Below are 17650 nucleotides of genomic sequence, written 5' to 3'. Positions count from 1 at the left end.
CACTCACCAGGACTTATAAGAAAATACACTTTTCAAACTTGCTAAAAATGCAGAGACAATGCTAATCATCCAAAATAGACCCTTCAACTGTGGAGCTGAACTTTCCTACAGGCAATGCTGCAGAATTCTTACAAGTTTAGTTGTCTCTAATTAACTGTCTAAAAGAAAATGAGAGGATTTAATACTTTATTTTGCCAATCCAAAAACATCAATGGTATGGCCATAGTTCATAGCATCTTTGGGACTGCATACACTCCTATCTATCTTGTTAGGAACTTTTAGATCTTTCATATGACAATGACTTGCAGTGTTGTTAGGAATGTTAGGTAGATAAACATGAGCAGCTGGGAAAGGAGAATATGAGGTTCAAGGAAAAACCACCAAACCATCTTGGGAGGTGGTCCCATGTGAAGACAACAAAAGATTTGCAGAGAGAACTTCTTGTCTATCAGGATCAAGCCAGACTGGTCCCAGCCAGGTCCAGTTCAGGCTAATTGAACAAAACTAAGAACCACCCAAACCACACCTCCTCATAATGTCATTAAAATAAAATTGTGATTTTGCTCCCACAGTCTCTATGTGCTTTTCTGTGCACATTCTGGGAAAAGACATGTGCGCCAAGAGGAATGGGTGTAGAACTAGAGCTGTCAATCAAATGACCTCACCCTGTCGAAGGAAGTGCCTCCCACCTAGGTGGTGATAAATAAATAGACCCTCCCCTAAAAGTTTTGTGTCTTTGTCTACCTTGATTCTGGCCCATTCCTCCCTTGGGGTGTAATCAAATAAACCTGCCTTTGTCTACCTTGACACTGGCCTGCTCCTCCCTAGGACTGTATTCAAATAAGACTTTCACTTGCTTCACTAGTGTATCTCTGCCTTTCAATTCTTTGTTGCAGGGGGGGCAAAAACCGAGAACGAACTCAACCCATAACAGTGTGTAGTCATTGTCTCCTGGCAGAGAGTAAGGCAGAGAGAGGAAAAAAAGCCCAGCAATTACTGTGCAATACTCAAATCTGCCTGCCAACAGAACAGTGATTTGTGAGACACATCAAAAGGTGCTGGCAAGATCAATCTGTGGAGATCCCTCTGATAGAGGAATAATGAGTTGACAAAGACCAATGTTCAGTTGGGTCCAAGCCCAATAAGATTACTGTTCAGCATCATCAATATTGTCTCTGTTTGGAACTGACACAATCAGACTGGAATCAATTGTATTTTCCACAGCACTGTCACACATGATTTTTAACTTTGGCTCACAACTCTGTAGAGGAGCTTGCAGATGTTGGCAGATTTTTGCTAACTTACGGATGTCATTATTAAGTAGGAGTTGCACCCCACAGTAATTTGTGGTTCTGCAGTGTTTCTCTGAGGTCTGTATATTGAACAGAGAAGACAAGGAGGAAAAGAAGGAGGAGATGAGAGATTAGCAAGAGGGATTTTTCTATTTACCCCCCTCCTTTTTGTTTTTGTTTTGTTTTTTAATGTAATGACCAAAAATTATTATAAGTGTATAGGCTAGTTCTTAGCCCCAGCTTAATTTATGTTGGGATCAAAGATTTTTATAGAAACACAGAATCATGAAAATGTTTCTGCTATGAAGTAACATAACAATAAAATTGTTATGTTTCACCATCAAAGGCAGAGGGTATATGGACATGACTCTGTTATTAGAAGTTGTTCAGGAGTTGGAAAATCTATTAGGCAATTTGATTTTAAACAATCCCTGCAGTCTCTTCCAGTGTATTTTATGTCATTATTCCCACCACAGAAAGCTATCAACTTCACGTTTCCTGAGATCCATTTGTGCCTTTAGGTTTGCCCACACGAGCATCCTAGACCTCTGATACCAGCTGACTGATAAAGTCATCCAGAAATATAATACGGTTCATGGCCATAGAATTAAATGCTCAAAAAGTTCTAAAAAGGGGCAGGGGCTGGATTTCTCTTCTCTCACAAGTATACATAACAGTGGCTCTCGTCGTCCCATTGAGCACCCTCTAAATGTAAATTTTGGGAGAAATACTGTAGAAAGACTACCAAATTTGAAGTATTGGATTTTCCTAACTTAATAGGCTTAAATTGTACCTAACAAAATTTTTACATCATTAAATCTCTCAGTAATCCTGTCTCAAAAAATCTAACCACAGTCACTATAAGGTGTTTCCCTTCCCAGTCCAGGATGACCCCAATGTTCTAGAATTTGATGCAAAGCAGACATTTATGGTGGCTTCTCTGATGTGATGTTTGTCTGAGTGCATGTGGTCCCTGAGAGGCATGTGCTTATCCTTCTTAGGCAGAATAGATTTGTGGAACCTGAGACCCACTGTACCTGTGGTCCACCGTTCTTCCATGAATTCTGTGGCAATCCCTTCTGAGGTCCTACTTTCCACCCCAATGCTCTGGAAGCCCCAGCTTCAAAGTATCCCAAACCCTGCTGTCACCTCTTTCTGGAAAATCTCCCTTCCTTTTCATACTCACTGCAGCAACGATTCTCCTCCCTTCCAAGCCCTCTCATGTCTCTCTATTTCCCTAGTATGACACCCTCAAAGAAGTCAGGTTGGAAAACAAAGAAGAAAAGGAACTAGTCTCTGTGGGTTACTTTGACTTTGACTCTATCACAGAGGCCTTGAGAACAAAAAGGCCAAATTAGTATCTCAAAATGGGGTTGGAAAAATGAGAACAAAACACAAATTAAAATCTTAGTAAGTCATTCTGTCATGCCTGCAGCTAGGTAGCCTTAGAAAAGTCCCACCATAATTCCAGATCTAAAAAAAAAGAAAACTAATACTGTGAGCAAAGGAGAGAAGGTGTGTGATAATGTTTTGTTGATTCTAAAATATTAGCAGTAGCAGTTATTCTTCTTTGTTTAACGTCCCTTGCAAAGTAGATAGCAACATGCAGCTGGGAGATGAGAGAAAGAAGAGAGTGCAGACTTCCATGTACTTGAGCTCTTAGGTGGTCTTGACTCAGTCTGAACACACTGCTCTGTTGGGCTCCAGGCTAACCGAAACCCCTGGAGACTTTGCAAAGTCACTGTGTTCAGCACTCCTCTTGTGGACTAGGAAATGCCAGTCGCTCCTTCAGGGGAACTCCCAGAGGAGCAGCTCTGTTCTCAGGGGGCCCCTCACATCAGCTCAGCCTTAAATAGTATGAGCATCTAGGGAAGCGGGAGGGCAGAATGTCAGTGCATATATTTGGGTTGAATTTCTGTATGTACCACATTGAAGATTTGAGTGTCCCAGGAGAGTATTTAAATAAATGCCAGTGTTGAGGGCTGCCTTTATGTGTAAGTTGATTAAACTTCTGTCTGTTTGGTTTAAATGTGCCAAGCATCCTTGACTAAAAATGGAACTCCTCTCAGGTGCTTCTCCAGCCCTGGAACTACTTCCTTAAGGAAATGCTTGATTTAACTTCATTGGATATTGCTTGACACCAGATAGGTAATAGAAAGGGTTGGTTTGTCTGACCATCACAAAGCAGGATTTTGTCTTGAGGGTCCAAGACAGAGGAGGAATACATTATCATGTGAAAGGGAGAGGATAGCAAATCGCAGATGGGAGAAGGGGCATGGTAGGTGCTGAGTAGAGCAGACAGAACACCACACCAAAGACCTTGAGCATCTAGGAGATTGATAGTGGTCTCAGGTACCAGGTCAAAGTGCAACAAAGACAGGGGAAATGCCAACTGAAGACAGAAAAGGAAAAACACAGATTTGCCTCTGCCACCAATGCTTGCCACCGATGCTTTCCCCACTTCATTCAATTCTACATAAAGTACTTAAGCATGGGTATCATAGATACATGTTTTCCACTCATAAAATGTGACAAACATGACCTGAAAGGGCTATTCAGAGACTAGGAACCACATACCTCGTCTGTAGTTCAAACCCACCATTTTTCAGCAGTGTATTGGTATCATTTACTTTTTATTGACTCTCAGTTTCTTCAGTTGTAAGTTGATGATAATAGTATCTGTTGGGCTAGATGAGCAGATCTAAGTACACACCTAAGGGATGCAAGTATTTCTTCTACTGATAATATGAATGAAAAAAAACAACAACACTTTCTTACTATTCTTCTGGCAATAAGATATAATAAGTTGGACTAACAAAGGGTGGCACACACAATAAAGCAAGCCCAATCTGACTGCTGGGTCTGTCTCCTGGTTAGACTTCAAAGTGGAAATCACAGTTTTAGGAACTCCAGTTGCCTGTGTAATGTGTTTCCATGGGATTCACTTGTTTTTCTCTATAAATCCATTGCTGAGTAGCTGTGATGAGGCCCTAAGATAAACAACCTCTACCTATGGAGAGACATTTACAAACATTCCTTTACTTTCTACCCTCTTCTGCCTTTCCAGTTCTACCCAGAGAGTGAGACTAAGGATTAGAATTAGGATTATTCAGTAAATCACTCAGTTTTCTGCCAAACAGGTAGTTTAGCCTGCTAGAGAATAGTTCTTAAATTACAGCATTCATAAGAATCAACTGGAGAAATGCAGATGATTCCTGGGGTTTTTCAATCTGCTGGGTTTTTCTTTTCTCATGAACTTTCCAGCAAATACCCTAGGAGTAAGAACTATTGCCTATTCATCCTTGTCTTGATGCAGTTTAATTTCATCATTTCCTACTCAATATGCCAAATGTCATGACCTGTTAGATATAATTTGGTGCTATTTTTCTGAGGGTAAATGGCAAAACATTACAGAAATTTTCTCAGAATTATTCTACCCTGAATGTTACTCTAGAACCTCAGTTTTACCATACAGTATAAACATTATAATAAAACATAGATTTATACATTATATATTTAATTTTATGCTCAAATAAAATAATTATTAACATATTTATTTATATGCATGTTTGCATTCCTCCTAGTGACAAAAAGGAATTGAATTTTGTTAGATCTTTTCCTTAAGTCCAGGTAATAGTTCTGTGCTCCATTTTAGGATGAGAAAGGATAGTAGAACAGTTAAGAGAATGGTCTGGGGACAGACACATCTGGTTCAAACTATCACCTTGCCTTTCATTAGCTTCAAGACCTCTCTTTATCTCAATTCCTTCATTTGTAAAATGAAGATGATAATATACTTGTCTCATAGGAATTCTGTAGGATTAAGTGAATTAATACATGCAAAGCACTCAGAACAGTGTCTAGGACACAGAGAGCAACAATTAATGTTAGCTATTTTATGAGAAAATATAGGTGCTGTGTTAAGAAATTAAATACTTTATATATGGTAAACCCTCATGGATATTAAATATTATTATTTATTAAAATTCTAAATTAGGTTTTAAAATTAAAACCACTAACATATTGCATTTAAATAATTTAGAGCCTAATAATATGGAAAAAGATTTCTAGGAGGACTATGTTCAAAACTTTTTTTAATTCTACAGAAAGAACACTGAATTATTTCAGTTAATTGAGACAGTAAAAATGACTGGGAGGAAGGGAAAGCAGACCTGGAACTAGAGACTCGAAGGAATTCCTGACGTCAGTTAAAGGGAAAGTCAGTAACTAGACATTTGGACAAGCACTAAGGCATCTGATACCATATAATAGGGAATACAGGATGGTGGTTTAAAGCCCACAATCAGCTAGATGATAAAATCTAGGTAATGGTGATATATTCATAATCTTAGCTGTACAGGCCTTGAGAAATCTGTGAGCAGGTATTAGGGAGTGGAGTCCCTTCTTAGAGTTGGGAAATAAGATCAAACTTCTGCCATTGGAGGGAAGACTGACAAGAATGAAGGATACAAATATTCTTATGATGAAAAAAACAGGAACTCAGGTCTGGGGAGGAATGGAGATCCAGTCATAAGAAATGGAGCATGAGTTGGTGGCTAGCTACTACATCTGGTATACTGATAAATGTTCAACTGGTTCTCGAGGGGAAAAATCTGAGATTTAGAGTTTGCCAATTTATGTGGTGTAAATACTCCCAATATACTGACTTCAAGTTACATATAGGACATCCACTAGATTGCAAAATTCCTAACAAACCACTGGCTTTCATGAGCCAATATAATCAGCTTCAGCACACAACTGGAGCCTGGTTTCTGGAACTGAGGGAAAAGATTAAAGACAGAAAAGGAGTCAGAATATCAATGCTAAATCCCCAAATGGTGAGCCAGACCATCATTTTTTCCTGCTAAAGGTCAAGTTTGACCCTGAGAGACTAGGCAAGGCTAAGCTTCCAGGTGGGGCAATCAGATAGTCCCAGCAAAAAGAAGAGAAGTGAGCAAGCTTGACACGATGGACTGTCTATGCTACAACCACCCCCATACTGCTTTATCTGCATAGCTTGGACAGAAAAAGTGAAACTATGCAATCCTGAGCAAACAACTCAGGCTGACCAGCCAGTTCAGGCTCAACACAGAAAGTGTGGACCAGCAACAGGGACCCACTTCCAAATTAAGCACTTCCATAACAGAGACTGAATTGGTAAATGCTCTTCTAGAAAAGCACGTGTTATCTCATTTTCCCTCTTGTAAATTATTCTGTCTTCTTCTAGAATGAAGTCTAAAAGCAATGATGACAATAGCAACAATAATAATAGCATTACTTAAGTAAATGTTGCATGGATGATATTTTTCAAAGCCTTTACCTTTGTGGTCTCCAGTAACCCACATCAAAACCACTGAGGGGCTGCCTGAAACAACATTTAAAGACATTTTTGCTTAGAACATTCTAAAGCTGATGAAAAATAACAAACCTTTCAAAAAGGGGCTCTATTGATTTTTTAAAAAATTGAGAACAACAAAACCTTAGAATGGTCTTATAAGATCGTTTTATATTTCTTCTTGTTATAAAAAAAAATTAAATCTATCTAAGGTAAAAGCCAATGATCACCTCCTAAGATAATCACTGTTAACTTTTTGTTTATACCCTACCAGATTTCATTTTAATGTACACATATGAAAGTAGGTTTTATTTTCTACATTTAAGAGTTGAAGAAATTTATACTTAGACAAAGTAACACAAATGAGCAGGGATCCTAACTCAGGCCCGTGTCCAATGCTTCCATTGGAAAAATAGGCAGTTACCTCTCTTACTGCTCATGCAAAGACCATATAAATTGGTCCTTTTGTCTTCCTGTGAAATCCATTGGTACATCTAATGATGGCATTCACATCTGCCTAGTCTGTCATTTATATCTGAGTCAACTATCCCCCAGAGAAAACTCCACACTAAATTCCATAACATATAATACATACTCATGGGAAGGGAGTAGACCAACATGGTATACACCCTGGCCCAGTGGGTCCATATAGTTCTTAAATGTTATTGCTTCCTTAGGCCAGGTTTTTATCATTAAGCATTAATACCATTTAAATAGGAGAAAGATTGTTATAGACTTTGAAAGGTTTCAGGAGCAAATAAATACTGGCTTATCAATTTCAGAGTCAAAGAATATTAAAATTAGATTAAAAATACACAATTAACCTAACACATTTTGAATTTGGAGTAATTATTTGAAATTCAAAAGGACCCCAGGATATTTTTCACTTGAAACACAGAAATAAAATATTCATACCAAACAGACAGAGTTTGCCCTCAAGGTTTAAAACCTTAATCATCATGCATCTAACTGTTAACTGTAAAAAATCATTTTTCTTCTGATTTAAAGGGAATTATTTAGTAAGTGTTTTTAACTTCTCTGCTTCCTCAAGCAGAGGCAGTAACGTTGGGTCGGGTTCCAGGCTCCTTTACCCCTTCACATCTCCCGTCTCTACAAGGAGCTGCCTTTGATTTATGAGAAAGCTCCTGGTCCAAAGATTACAAAAAGCCAGGAAAAAATGAGAATATGCTAGGAATATAACTGAGATTTAGTTACTAAATTCAGGAAATGATTGAACAGTATTTCTAAGAAAGTATACTTTAACCCCAAGTAAACATGAACTTGAGGGGACAGGTGAATCTGTGGGGATGAGTTTTCACAGGGCTTTCCAAAGTTCTAGGAGTCTTTCCATATCTTTCTTCAAAAGGTCATCAAGGTACAAGTAGCCACTATAAGGAAAAAGTTGATTTTCAATAACATGAGCAGAAATATTTAATATCAGGAAGGAAATATAACAAATCAAATACAATAAATCAAATAAACTTCATAGCTTATTTGTACAGCTTTCTCGTGGTGCCAAACCATCACAACTACCTGACTGGCCTATAATTATGCTTGAACTCTTCAGTATTGAAATTTCCTTAGGTGGGATCCAAGACAGATTTACTAATAAAAACTATTTTCTACAGGTAATGTTGGAAAAAGACTGAAAAGGGCTTCATGTCTGACTTTGAGCATGATATTTGGCTCATCAGAGGTAAGAGAACTTCAGATTCTTTCTAAAATCTTGTTCTGACAATATCCTTGTGCTATAGTGCTGTAGATGACATCCTTTTCCTGTATAGGTATTGATATGAGGCAGGTGTCCATTATTAACTAGTTGGGTATTTTTTTTGTCTTTCAAACTGCAATATAAAAATTTACTTAAAGTGCTTCATTATATGTCAAAGCAAATTTTTAAAATAAGTCTACTCACTTTATCTAAATGCTAGGAGCCAAAGAATTTGCCTAAAATCTAGGAATTTTAGGCAATTAGCACTTAAGTTCATTGTCATTCACCCTTTAATCCATTCTTTTATAGTGACCCCAGAATGGAACTATAGGAGAATAATGCAGGAACTTTTTACATATAATCACACTACTAATCATGACTTTATATAACAGCCAAATCTCTGCACAGATGCTTTCTTCTGGAATTAATCCTTATTATGTCTTTGACTAGTGAAATAGGCCATTATTATACTCTAAATACTATATTAGATGATCAGAGATTATAGCAACATATTCACTTTCTGTCAAATATTAAAATACTCAGTTTATAAATGTGGCTACTGTAGAGACTAATTTCAACCTAATTTTAGTATTCTTTTGTACATTTTTCAAAAATAAAATGTGTGGAGTAGTTTACTTACTACATGCTAAGTCCTGTGCTATCTAGGGACATATAGTTTATAGGTACTGCTAATATTACTGCTCTCACAATGCTAAATATCATCAGAGGCTAGTAAAAATGCAAATAAAACTATTTTATTCCTATTGATGTTTGTGGACCTCCTGAACTGCACCCATGAACTTACATTAAGACAGGGCCTTTTGAGTTGTAGCAGCCACTGTCATTGCTCTGCCATATCCCCATGGACTCCTCTACCAATTTCATGTATATCAGATCCCAGTGAGCTTTCATTGCAATGAGTCAGCCTCTGCATCTACAAATGGAGAGCAGGAAGTGTGGGGATTTATGTCACCTTTGGGGCATCCCTTAAACAGTGACTGAGAAGTACAGGGGTCTAAATACTCCTGCTTCTTTTGCACCTGACTGGAATTCTTTAAGGTGTGACCAACATGGTCTTCAGAGCACTTCTACAAGATCAAGCCAAATTCACCATTTCTGGATCTTTCATCCTTCTTTTCTAAGTCCCTATCAGTTTTCCCCAGGAACACTTCCTAACAAATCACCTGCACAAGAGTCCTCATCAGAGTATCTGCTTTTGAGGAACCCAATCTAAAATATATATCATAATAAGACATGAATCAGCAAGATATAAAATATTGATTTATGTGTTCCAGCTTATTTTATATAAATAATCAATATTTTTTCAAATAAAAGTCAATCTAAACTCTGATAGATCACTCAAAACTCATATTAGACTGAGAAAGATTTAAGACAAATATAAGGTGGATACTTGCATTTTCTGATAATAATGGACTAGGTAATTCAGACTAAGCCCCCTCCTGAAGAAATCCAGAAAGCTGAACAGAACACACAGAAAAATAAAATCTATGTTCAAAAGCAGACAAGAGTAATAATGGGCAAAAGAATTATCGGGCCTGGATCCAGAGAACAGAGAGACCTAGAGAGAAATGCATTTTGGGGGTGTGCTTTTCCTCTAATGGTATCTGTTATTTAAGAAGGGGAGGCCTTTATAAGCACAGGAGACCTCTAAGAAAAGGGGCTCTTTGAATTACCCCTGCTTTAGGCTAGGATCTGGAGGAGCTATACTCTAAGAACAAGGGTAAACTAGAATTAGGTAAGACCTCAGGATGACTACAGGTCAGTGTTAAAAAATTTAAGTGCCAGACATTGAATTAACTTTCCTGAATGCAATATCCAGAATATTCTCCAGTTATCTGGAAGAAGCAAATAAAAGCTTATATAAAAGAAAATGGCATCCTAGGCTTCATATTATTTCTGAAAACAGTTTTTCACATAAAACATTTGCCATGCATTAAAAATAAACTAACCAGGGATATGAAAAGACAAAAAATTAATGATTAAAAAAATAGCAAAAAGAAAATTGAAATGGACTGACTCACAAGGGTTTGGCATAGATCTGCAGATGTCTTAAGATATAGACAACATGACTAAAAGACCTAAAATTTTAAATACATAGTTAAAAGTCTGAAAAAGAGAAAAAAGAGAACAAGGCAGAAGCAACATTTAAAGACATTTTTGCTTAGAACATTCTAAAGCTGATGAAAAATAACAAACCATAGGTACAAGAAGCTCTATGAACCCCACACAATTAAAAAAAAGAAAGTCATTCTGAGAGATTTAATAGCAAACCACCAAAAAGAAGCCAGTTGTAGCTGATTTCTCAACAGGAAAAATGGAATCCAGAATATAATGCAATTATATATTTAAAGTATAGGAAAAAAGTCACTGTCAGAGTTCTAGTTTTCTAGAATTATTCTTCTAGAATAAAAATTGTTCTCCCAAAATAAGATCTAAATAAAGACAGTTCAAACAAACTAGGAAAATTTGTCACCACCAGATCTATAATAAAGAAATGCTATAGGACTTTCTTCATATGAAGGAAAATAATCTCAGATTCAAGGTTGGAAACTAAGAAAAGATTGAAAAACTAAGAAAACATAATTATTAAGTAAATGTTAATAAATATAGACTTCACAAAAAGCATAGCTAAATTTTGTTGACATATATATATATATTTTTTTTTTTTTCTAAACAGAAGGAAAGGATAAATGGAACCAAATTATTCAGGAAGTAGATAAGAGCACCAATTAAGATCAGACATATGTAAGTCATGCTGTAATCTCTAGTATAATCATCAAAAGGACAGTAAATGAATTTATAATTTTCATGTTTATAGAATCAAAGTAAACTGAAAAATAATTACTCTAAAAGAAAGCATAAAGGGGAAAAAAAAGGGAATACAGAGCCAATGGAACCAATAGAAATCACTTGAAAAGATAGATTTAATCTTATAATATGAGTAAATACATTAAATACAAATGGACTAAATGCTTCAATTAAAGAGAAGATTGTCAGATGATTAAAAGTAATAAAACCTAAATAAATATTATTTTCAAGATATATATATATATAAGATCTAAGGATATTAAGCTATTAAAAATAAAAGAACAGCAAAAGCTGGTGTATCCATATTAATGTTATATAAAGTAGGTTTTAAGGCAAAACACAGTAGTAGAGGTAAACAGGGACACTAATGATAAGAGGTATAATGCACTAGAAATATATAACAATTTTAAATTCATATGCACTTAGTATGGCCTCAAACATATAAAGTAAAACCTGATAGAATGGAAGAATAGACAAATGAACAATCATAATGAAAGATTTTTCTCAGTAATTGATAAAATATACAGACAAAATTAGAAATTATAGAGAAATATTTAACACTATAATCAAAAATAACATAATTGAAATATATAAAACATTATGGCTACCTTTCAGAATATACATTCTTTTTAAACATATACAACATTTTCCCAAAATTGAGCATATCATGGGTCATAAAGCAATTTCAACAAATTTGAAAAGAAATGAAATCATATAGAATATGTTCTCTTATCTCAATGCAAATGAGCTAGAAATCAGTAAAAAAAAAAAGCAGAAACAAAAAACTAGAAACCCCATATGTTTGAAAGTTAAACAATATACATCTATATAAGTCATGGAGCAAATTAAAATAAAAATAGAAATTAGTAAATATATTGAGCTAAATATGATAAAGTTATGACCTATCAAAACTTATGGGATACTGCTAAAGCTATTTGTAAATGGAATTTATAGCTTTAAATGCATATGCTATCAAGGAAGGAAAGCTAAACTCAATGAAGTAAACATCCATTTTTTTAAATTAGAAAAGGTGTGGACCAGGGTACGATTAGGGCCTGACTGGAAATAGATGTCAGCACTGAAGGTGACCCTGAAGAGCCGCCATCATCAACCTGGATCCCTGAATGACTGTGTGGAGAAGAGACCCTCCCCTTGATACCACCTGGGTTTACATGCACAAGAAATAAACTTAGGCTATGTTAAGCCAAAAAAAAAATTAGAAAAGGAACAGAAATTTAACCTAAAGAGAATAAGTACATAAAGTAGTACATAAAGAAAAGAGAAGTTATAAATTAAACAAATATACAATAGAGAACATCAACAAAATCAAATTTGTTTTTTAAAAACAAAGAAAATTGATGTCCTGATAAAACTGATAAAATTAAAAGAATGATAGGCACAGATAACCAATATCAATATTAAAAAGTGATGCCTCTATAGATGCTATGGATATATTAAGTGTTATGCCAATAAATTTGAAAATTTTGAGTAAATAGAATAACTAGAAAAATTCCTTAAGACTGACCAGATTCTCTAAAATTTTAATATATTACAAATTAATCACAATACACTAATTAGAGGGAAAAAAGACAAACCACACAGTGGAATATCTGAAACACATAAAAAAGAGCTCATTTATGTACCATAAAAAAATTAAAACTGACAAATCAATAAAGAAAAGATAGCCACTCACAAAAGACAGACCAGACCAATAAATATATGATAGACCCAAAAGTAATAAGGAAAAAGGAAATTAAAACCACAATGAGACATCACAAAAATGATTTATTTTAAGATTAAAAAACTAATGATAGGGAGGAAATAGGGACATGAAAACTCTAATACTCCTAATAGAAGTGTAAACTGATGCAGCCACTTTACAATACAGAGGGACAGTATATATGAAGTTGAACATACGTATACCCTATCTCTCCACAACTCCTCTCATAGATCCCTACCCAACAAAAGTGTATGTACATGTGCACCAGGAGACACATAAAAAGTTGTTTATGGCAGCACTTTTTGAAATAGTCCCAAACAGAAAACTACCCAGATACCCAGCCATTTAAACGAAATAGTATATGGTTCCTTTGACAACATGAATGACTCTCATAAAGAATCCAGAAATGAAAGAACTATGCCTACTGCACAGTTTGATCTATGTAACTTTAAAAAACAGATTAAACTTCAGCATTAGGTGGTAAAACTATAAAGAATAGCAAGAAAGTAAGGAGGGTGGCTACTGAAGATGGGAGAGAGGGCAAGGCAGTGATTGGAAACAAGTTTCTAAGATCCTGCAATTAATGCTTCTTCACCTGAGTGATTCATGGTAAATCACTGAACTACACACCTTTGTTTCTTAAATTTTTCCATTGGTATTTCTGAATACAGGTTTTATAGAAAAATGCCAATAAATGCACCTTCATTTAGGTTTGGTCTGTTGTCTGCTAGACATGAAGTATGGTGTTTGGGTTGGTCAAATACTCTGAGTAGTAAGTAGAGTTACTATCTAGATCATACATGAATTATATATTTTTAAGATGTTAGAATCCATCTTTAAAAATCACTTTATAGAAACAACACTGGGCATAATTGAACTGTTATTAATTTAAAAATCAAAAATTTACCATGTTTCAGTCCTTCAGGATAATCATAATGATCACCAACTGTCATTGTACTGCTGATGTACAAAAAAGGCCAGGTGACCATAAGTTTTAGTTGATAGAGATTAAGATCAGAGCATTTCAAGGTAGTGTCTCAAAGCACAATTGTAGTGTCTCCTTACCTGAAAAACTGAAGTTTCATTTAGACAATATTCAAAACACATTTGGCACAATCTCAGTGACAAAGGATTCATTTCTTCTCAGCTCTTTCCTCTGGATTATAATAATCTGTCCGAAACTGATCTGTGGAGCCTTATTAGCATACGAACACATGCATGCAAACATGTATACACACACACACACACAGAATGGTTTTAGGCTTATATTTATGCAAATTTTTAGAGTCTACAGCTGTTTTTTATCTCCTAAAAATTTCGAGATTTATTTTTAGAAGATAAAAAAGCCATACAGAGAAAGATAATGAAGAGTATATACAATATATTATATAATAGATATTATGGTCCTATGAAATCAAAGATAGTGCTGCTATGTATACAAGGCATTACAGACCTGACGTTAAAAGATAAAGGTAATATAAAGTACTCTAAGGATGAAACTGCCTATTATAACCTTTGGCTGCTAGTTTTATGTAAACTATGAAAGCTATTTAAGATTTCTAATCTCTGTACATAAATTGAAATTTATAAGTCTTTTTATTTTTCAAAAGTTGTTTTTAAAAGCAAGGACCTTAAAAATTCATATAGTTCAATCTTAATTTAGCCTTAAATTGTGGGACTATCCTCTCTCCAACATCAGCATACAACCTTCCCAATACACATAGACACACACACACACACAAACACACAATCATGAAAAATAAAATCTACTCCCAACCTAAATTACCACATTTTTCTTAGTAAAGTTTACCCAGGACTTTTAACCATCTTGTAAAATTCCAGTGATAGTTAAAAGTAAGTAAAATAGATCAAAGGCAGGGTGAACTGACTCATATGGAGCCCTGCCTCAGTGAACAATAGCAAATGGTGTCCTTCTAAGTTCAGAGACTAAGAAAAAGTTTGGGCTAAATCCAAATGATTTAAGTCTTTCTCATGGAGAGAAAAGTGAATTTCCTCTACCTGTACTGTTCTATTCCTATAACTAAGCTTGACATGGTTCTAGTTTAAATACAATAGAAACAAAGAAAGGAAGTTATGCTTGGTATCCTTTACGTTTATGTCTCAAGGTTGTTTGGAAATCTTTTAGGCAGTTTTCCTTTCTCCAAATGTTCTCTTCCGCTGTTTCTTTAACTAGAGGAGGTTTTTTTTTCATTTTATATACTGTCCATTTCCAAAGTATATATGGTTCTGAGCATGGTATTTGCTTTCCTTAGAGATATGAATTGCTTTTGTTCATTTACCTTCTTTGAAATTCATTTCTGGTAGCTGCAGAGCTGCTGCTATGAGTGTTAATAGGCTTCTAACATAGCTGTCATTTCAAGTAATAGGTGCCAAGCTTTCAGCAGCTTATTAACACTTATAACAGCAACCCCTATACTAAACAAACAAATTGCACAGAGGAGGACATAAGCAAAATTAGTGTGTATAAATATATATATTCATATGTATACATACATACAGTATATACTTAGGACTCATCAACATGTTTGGTTCCATACATGATTAGCCCAGAATTGGCACTTTGTCTTTTATGAATATTCACAGGGAGGAAGAGTGGATCGGATTTGTATTTGGTCCCAAATGTGAGACGAATACAAACTGGTATAATTACTGAAAGATTTCCATCCTCCCAGCCCGGTGATGCTTTCAAGACCAAAAAATTGCAGACTTGTGGTATTTCACATCATGGGACTGTGCTAACGTGATCTTTCAGCGCCACTTCATGGGGGATGATGCAGAGAAAGTAGAAATAAGCAAAGAAATATACCAACTGGCAAAACTACTGAGAAAGGAATAGATGCAAATATAAAAATGTGCTTCAAAGAGTCAAAATTTGCATTTGGATATGAACACTGGACCAACTCTCTACAAACACAAATACATTCTTCCAGATGCAGGGGCAGACGTATGTACAGATAAATATGAGAATGTATATCTAAGCTTGCTTTATATAAATATGTATAAATACACACACACATATATACATATGTATGTATACAGAGATACACTGTACTTTACAAGTGTTTGTATATTTAATGGTTTCATAAAAATTCCTAGCAGCTTTCTTGCAGAAATATTTCAATAAAGGCTCAAAATTTTACATTGTGGTAAAAGCTGACCTTTTTTTGAGTATTAAAAAGATTCCAAAGCAATTTAAAATCACATTGTAATATATTTGGAGGTTGTAAATATGTTAAATTCAACTTTCAAATAGGCTGGATAATTTTCAAAAATTTACAAAAATGTGTAATATTAAGGGGGGCAAGGTGATGGCCTCTAGCTATCTTCCAAGATTTAGTATGTGCTACTTTTATAGTCACTAATAATGACAGATGACATTATTAATTGTTCAGTAAAGACCAGTACTGAACTAGTAACTTTATAAATTGCACATATTACCCAAAATGTTTCTACTATCTCCAGACAACTTTCAAATCTGAGGAAGTGAGAGAAATTCAAAACAAAAAAGCCAAATTTAGTGATAAAATTTAAATTAATCAAATAATGATTGAGTTTTCCAATTTCTCCCCAATACTATTCTTGCTGGGCTAGATGTAACTTGTCATCACAGTTGGAAGGAAAATTATTTTGAGCAATGTATAAAAAGACAATAAATTATTTTTAAAAGTTCTGTTAAGTACCCAGATCATATTGTTGAAATTCAGGAAGGATCATAAGAACCTCTTAACTCTGACTTGCCGTAATGGCACAATTCATAGGAACAATTAATGATTTTCAGCAAAGGATATTTTCCTGTCAAAATTGATACAATAATATGTTGGTAACAAAGTCCAAAATCTTGAGGTCTATTTCAAGGTTTTCCTACCACATCAGGTCCCATTTTACCACTATCTTGCAACAAGTTTGTAATACCATCCTCAATGTACTCCTCATGTGTTCAGTACTTCAAAGTGGTTTTTTTTTAATACCTAAAGAGCCTTTGAAAACCAAAGAATTTATTTTATTTAATATCTCTGGAAAAGCTCTTCAGTGAATTATACTCTGCACAATGTCACTTACTGCTAGACATCTCAGGTCATGCATGCATATATACATGCTACTCACAGCATTATATAAGCTATTTAAAGATCATGCCTTCTGGATTCAAGCTTCTTGAGGAGAAGTCTGTGCCCTACTCATCTTTGTTTCCTATGCCTTGTGCATGGGAGCTGTTCCTTAAGTGTTGAGTTAATGAACAAATTAGTGAATAAAGACCAGTTTTATTCTATATTTTCTAATCGATCTTAGCAATCACTGTGCAGGCAAGTCCAATTTCTGTTTCCCAAAAGCAAGTGTCTGTAGTTCTAACAACCTACACCTTAAGTTAGAGCCAGAAAAAGGAGAGTGTCTGGAAGTCAGGACCTCATCTCTCTCTAAGAACGTCTCCTATTTCTTTGCCTGAGTAAATTGATGCCTACAAAAAATAAATATGCAGTAAGGTCAGAGCTGAGGGTCCTTTTGTATGATTTTAGTAAAAACATATTTTTTATAGAAAAGTATCGGCAACAGCCTCCCAAGAGTTTGGTCAAATCACCCCAGAATTTGGTTTCCAATGACAGTTATATGATATATGTGTGAAAAGAATGGGCAGTGGTTTCAGATTATGAATGTTATTTTGGTTGACATTCCCAGCAGCTATCATGATTTTTAAATGGAAAGCAAAAGCAAATAAATAAATATATAAGTATATAAGAGGAAAGGGA

This window comes from Manis pentadactyla, chromosome 11, assembly GCF_030020395.1.
Source record: "Manis pentadactyla isolate mManPen7 chromosome 11, mManPen7.hap1, whole genome shotgun sequence".
Classification (NCBI taxonomy): Eukaryota; Metazoa; Chordata; class Mammalia; order Pholidota; family Manidae; genus Manis; species Manis pentadactyla.
This window is presented reverse-complemented; position numbering follows the sequence as displayed.